Genomic DNA, 6,558 nt, shown 5'->3' with positions numbered 1-6,558 from the left:
ACTGGGAAAGGAGAAATTCGCATGTAAATAAAGAAAATATCTAAAATAAAAAAAAAAAGATTTCAGTTTTGCAGTCTTTGTTCTTTTTATATAATGTTCGTTTCAGAACACTGAGAACATTCAGAGTGTTATCTACAGAACACTTCAGCACCCTAGAAGGAAGTCCATACATATCAAGTCATCAGTCTACATTCTAGATTCTTTTCAGATCATGAGACCTGCTTAGCTGCTTTCTCATGCTATAGATTTTTCTTTTCTCGATATTGTGTGTAAACAGAACAGGGTACTATACACCCTCTGTGTTTGATTTCTGTTCCCACAATGATGCTCATGACCACCCCTGTATCACGGTATGCCAGTATAATTTGTTGTTTTGGGGAATCCCTGCTTTTGGTTATCAGAAGGAAACTACTGGGAGAAAAGAGGGAAAATGATTCATACTATTGGTTTGGGTAAAGATTACTTGGGAAAGACTTAAAAAGCATAGAAAAGAATAGAAAAATAGACAAGCAGTATTAATCTGAAACCAAACTTTCTTCACAGCAAAGGAAACAATCAGAAGAGTGAAGGTACAATGAATAGAATAAGAAAAAAATACTTTCAAGCCATATATCTGACATGAGGCTAATGTCCAGAATCTATTTTTTAAAACTCAAAAAATTAATAGCAAGAACACAGGTAATATAACTTTAAAATAGACAAAGACATTTTTCAAAAAAGAAACCATACAAATGCTGAACAAGTTTGAAAAATAGTTCTAATATTAGGAAACAGAAATCAAACACATAATAAAATATAATCTTATCATTCCCAGTGTGTCAAAAACAAATAAAAGCTAACAAATACTAGTGAGAATGTGAGGAAAAGAAAGAATAAACTGTTGGATGGAATAGAAATTATTACGTTACAGAAAGTATATAATGGCTCTATGATATAGCACCCCTTCAACTGCACATCTATGAGAGGAGATAGAATTGGTATATTTAGGTCTATACTGCTTCTTTTATTCTAACCCTATTGACAATATCCAAGTTTGGCAATATAGGTACTCAGAGATGACTGTGTGGATAAAAATAAAAAACTGTGGTGTATATGCATGACAGACAAGAATTCAGGTGCAAAGAATGATGGAATTTTGTTATTTGTGACAGTGTAGATGATTTTAAAAGACATTATGTTAAGTGAAAATAGCTGACATAGGAAGATAAATACTAAATAGTTTGATCTGTTTGTAGAACCTACAGCTGTTCTCATAGAAAAGAGAGTAGAAAAGTAGTTACAAGAGGCTATGGGATAGGAGAGAGATCATTAGGTACAAGTTTCACTAGATAAGATAAGTCCAATATTTTGCTGCACAGTTATTATATTATTACTATTGATAGTAATAATATAATTTTATCATAATATCCAAAATTATATACATACTAGATACTCTGATCTGATCAGTAACTATACAGTAACACATGCATATAATAGTGAAATATCACATTGTGTGCCATAAGTATGTGCAATTATTGTCCATCTATAAAGTAAATATTCAGGAACAACAACAAAACATTCTCTGGGGTAGATACTTTAAATTTCAAGAATCTTAAGTATGTTTTCCCATAGTATCTTGATTCTAAGCTCAAAGAAAAGAGGGTCTTTAAAAATTTAATGTTTAGTCATTTGTTGGATGGTTTAGACTATAATTTGACATATTGGAAGTCCATCATGTTTTTAAAGGGATTAGAACAGACTGAATAAAAGGAATGCAAAGATGCTTGGGGGTGCTTCACAAGCAGGAAGCAAACACAAAGCTACTCAATTTCAAAAATGGAATTTTTTTTCTTTGACAATGAAGATTGACTGAGAGGTAAGAACCAAATGCCCAGAGTGGCACGGAAACACAGTTAAGACTGCCCATAGAGGTGGCTCTTTATTAAGAAAGAAAGTGCATTGGCAGAATTTGTTGTAAAATTTCTCAAATGCTAACACATCCAGAAAGCAGAAAACTAGATCAGAAGCAAGGACAATGCCCACCTTGAAAGACTTACTTCCAGCTTGGTCCAGACCCCCATATACAACCACACAATGGGCCTAAGCACTAGTATGAGCCTACGGAAGGCAATGCAGACTTGAGTCATAACAATGAGTACTCCATTGAAGGATGCAGAAGAACACAAAAAACTCACAAGGGAATTAGGCATAGAGCTTGAGTCTAACATTGATATTGCAGTGGAAGGATAGGACCTTGCACAGGCTTATTCCAATCTTTCTGTGTACATTATCCAAAGAATAAATAGAAACACACATCACTGAGTACCCCTGGTATAAACTGATGGGTCATGTATCATATGTTTTCTATGGAAGAGGGCACTGACATCATAAAGGAAGGATCGTCTTTTCAACAGGTGAACACTTCTTTAGATTTGGATTTATATGCACTAGTAGTGCGACAATGGTGCTGGGGTTTTATAGTTAGCAAGCATTTACCTTCTTCCCTTGAGCAGGGAGAGGTTTGTTCTCCCAAAGCAATCAGCCTTTATTTAAAGACTCTAAAAATTGGTGCAAAGCCTAGAGGACTCATTCCTCCTAGCAGAACTCATGTCCTGATTTGTATTTTCCGGTGTGGCTAAGCCTCCATCCATCTCTGATTGAGAGGTTCCTTCATGTGTAATCTGATAGTTGAAAGCATCAGTTCTTTAGTCTGAGTTTGCATGTTGGCATTACTGTAAGGTAAGCAAGAATAAAGCCAGACCCATAGACAGCAGGCTTGAGATGACCTTTGAAATGAGCAGTGAACAGAAATAGATAGAAAATTAGTTTCAGACTGGCCTCTGTTGGCATTTTACCGTAATTATGTATATACACTTGTCTGTCTTGACAAGCTCTGTGAACTACTCAAGAAAAACTCCATTTTAGTTAATTTTGTGTTCTAGTATAAACATCATAAGGAACTACTATGTAATCCTGTCAGATTACTTTGTAAATCAGCTAATAGGCTCTCATGTTTAAAAGTGTGGACTCTGTGTCTGGATTCAAATCCCTGACCTATGTAGTTATAAATTACTGTATGTTTTAGGACCAGCTACTTAACAATTCTGGGACCTTTGTTTTTCTGTTTCTAACAAGCATTAAGAATTCATTTCCTAGGCTTTGAATGAATTAATATGCAGGAATGACCTAGAAAATAGGATGAAGCTAGAGAGACATATCAGCAGTTAAGGGCATAGACTGTTTTTGCGGAAAACCTGAGTTTTGTTCTCTATATTGGGGAGCTCATAACCAACTCTAGGTTGAGCCAAATTCAGGTTCAAGAAATCTTTGGGCCTCTTCTGAAACCTATACTCACTTGCACTTACCTACTTACCTACCTACCTACCTACCTACCTACATACATACATACGTACATACACACATACACACACACACACACACACAGAGAGAGAGAGACAGAGACAGAGACAGAGACAGAGACAGAGACAGAGAGAGATGCAGAGAGAGACAGAGACAGAGAGAGACAGAGAGACAGAGACAGAGACAAGGCAGAGGGACAGAGACAGAAAAACAGAGAGACATTCTGGTCTCTCTGGGCTGGTGACCTGAGCAGACCTTGGGCACAAGCTCCAAAGCCATTCCCACAACACTCAGAGGAAGCTTCACTCCCAGGTGCTCTAACATACCCAGGATCAGAGGTGAGGAAGACACAACATCTATCCAAATGCCAGGAGTAACTGGGACCAGCAGGACCCAGGCACACAGGAACTCAGCCAGCCCAGTGGCTCCAGTTGCTTCTGGTCTGTCTGGGCTGGCCGGTGCCCTGAGAAGACCTTGGGTGCAAACTCTACAGCCAGTCCTAAAAACCAAGAGGAAGCTCCACTCCCAGGTGCTCTAAGAAGCCCAGGGTCACAGGATTCTAGAATCACAGGATCACAGAGACAGCTTGATTCTGAGGAGTTCTGACACAACCAGGATCACAGGATGGACAGGCTCCAGTCAGATTTAGGAAGGGTAGGTAGCACTAGAGATAACCAGATGATGCAGAGCAAGTGTAAGAATATAAGCAACACAAACCAAGGTTCCTTGGATAATCAGAACATAATACTCCCACCATAGCAAGTCTTAGACACACCATCACACTGGAAAAGCAAGATTCAGATATAAAATCACTTATCATGATGATGATATAGGACTTTAAGAAAGACATAAATAGCACCCTCAAAGAAATACAGGAGAACACAGATAAACAGCTAGAAGCTCATCAAGAGGAAACACAGAAATCCTTTAAAGAACTCCAGGAAAACAATCAGACAGGTGAAAAAAAATGAGCAAAACCATCCAGAGTCTAAAAATTGAACTAGAAACAATAAAGATATCAGAAAGAGAGACAACCCAACCCTGGAGATAGAAAACCTAGGAAAGAAATCAGGAGTTATAGATGCAAGCATCACCAACAGAATGCAAGAGATAGAAGAGAGAATCTCAGGGGCAGAAGACACCATAGAAAACATTGATACAACAGTGAAAGAAAATGCAAAAAGCAAAAAGCTCCTAACCCAGAACATCCAGGAAATTCAGGACACAATGAGAAGACCAAACCTAAGGATAATAGGTGTAGAAGAGAGTGAAGACCTTCAACTTAAGGGCCAGTAAATATCTTATACAAAAATTATAGAAGAAAACTTCCCTAACCTAAAGAGATGCCCATGAACATACAAGAAGCCTATAGAACTCCAAATAGACTGAACCAGAAAAGAAATTCCTCCCACCACATAATAGTCAAAACACCAAATGCACAAAACAAAGAAAGAATACTAAAAGCAGTAAGGGAAAAAGGTCAAGTAACCTATAAAGGCAGGCCTATCAGAATTACACCAGACTTCTCACCAGAGACTATGAAAGCTAGAAGATCCTGAGCAGATGTCATACAGACCCTACAAGAACACAAATGCCAGCCCAGGATACTATACCCAGTAAAACTCTCAATTGCCATAGATGGAGAAAACAAGATATTCAATGACAAAACAAAATTTACATAATATCTTTCTACAAATCTAGCCCTACAAAGGATAATAGATGGAAAACATCAACATAAGGAGCAAAACTACACCCTAGAAGAAGCAAGAAAGTAGTCTTTCAAGAAATCCACACAAACATAATTCCACTTTTACAACAAAAACAGGAGGTGACAATTACTTTTTCTTAATATCTCAATATGAAAATTAATATTACCAACATACCCTAATCCAAAAATATGAGGTTTTAGAAATTTATTGACTGTCATCCAATGGTCTCTCTAATTTGGTAATTGGAGGAATAGGTCCAATATTGTACAATCCATATACACTTCCAGCTTGTTTGAACGTGACAGTGTCTTGCTGCGTACAACATAATGGTCTTGAAATCTTGCTTCTCTTATCTCAGCCACTCTATTAGTAGTATTGTTTATTTCATCTTTTTATACTATACTATGGTTTTAAGAACAGCTTACATATTTCAAAAGTATTTATATACCCAAAAGGAATGTAGACAATCAAATTGGGAGGTGGCTTGTAAGAGAACTTGTAAGTGAGATTGAATGCTTTGCTTGATGTTTGTAACTCTTGTATCAAGTTTGAAGAAGAGGACTTTATAAGTTACTCTTTTTCTGAGATGAATGCTTTTCCAAATTATCACAGCCAATGACCAGATTCTTACCCTCACCTAATGTCTGTGCCACCCTCCAAGCAGAACCATTGTTCATTGAAACAGTTGGTGAATAACTTTATGGATAGACCATCTTAATACACACACCATTTCTTAAATGAATGTAACCTGTGGGCTGAGAATAAAGTCACTCACTCAAGTCAAATATCTTTGACCATAGCAGGAAGTCTATATCCAAAACTCGTGCCTACAATTCATTCCTTGCACGGCAGAACTGTCAACTCTCAGCTTAGCTATGATGGAGGTAAAATCCTTTGGTGATGTGAGAGGGTCATTGAAGTACAGCCTTATTACAATGAAATCCAATGTCTAAAAATTGTTCTTATTTTGGGCTTGTACAACAGTAAGAGCCAAGATTTTAAGCTCTACTAAATACAAAACAAACAAACAAAAAGACTTTATATATTTATGTTAATTTAAGAAAGTACTAGTAGTGATGTATTATTTTGAAATATACAGTTAATATGTTTGGAATTATTTAAAATTTATATTGAGAAAAATGTATGTATTTTCAGTTTTGCTGTACTCAAAACTTTTAAATTGATTGTTGTTTTATATCAAACAACTTTTATAATACTAATTTTTATTGTTATAATATTATAATATTTTATAAATTTTAAGGAATATGACAAAAAAGATATTGTAGGTATTGAAGAGGGCGTCTCTGGGAGGAGTTAGGGTACAAAAGGAAAACAAGAATGTGATTTAATTCTATTTACTTAAAATATGTCTTTAAACTTTAACAAATTCAGATAAATTGAAATCATGTAACTTTTATTATCATAATGCAATAAAACTTAAAAAAAAGAAAAACAGAGACAGAAAGAAACTGAGAGAGAGAGAGAGAGAGAGAGAGAGAGAGAGAGAGAG

General features: G+C 36.2%; 1 protein-coding gene and 1 long non-coding RNA gene across 4 annotated transcripts in view; both read right to left on the bottom strand.

Moving 5' to 3' along the window:
- The window catches only part of LOC116093765, a 187,984-nt gene that overhangs the window by 37,190 nt on the left and 144,236 nt on the right, over nt 1–6,558 (bottom strand). The gene's annotated exons all lie outside the window — the stretch shown is intronic.
- Nucleotides 2,507–3,705, bottom strand: LOC116093767. The gene is made up of 2 exons (XR_004119837.1): nt 3,666–3,705; nt 2,507–2,765 (listed from the first exon to the last, which is right to left on the bottom strand). It is a non-coding gene; the product is annotated as an uncharacterized LOC116093767 (long non-coding RNA).

Source organism: Mastomys coucha, unplaced genomic scaffold (genome assembly GCF_008632895.1).
Source record: "Mastomys coucha isolate ucsf_1 unplaced genomic scaffold, UCSF_Mcou_1 pScaffold16, whole genome shotgun sequence".
NCBI classification, from domain to species: Eukaryota; Metazoa; Chordata; class Mammalia; order Rodentia; family Muridae; genus Mastomys; species Mastomys coucha.
Note: the sequence above shows the minus strand (reverse complement) of the source record. Positions and strands in the feature narration are given on the sequence as shown.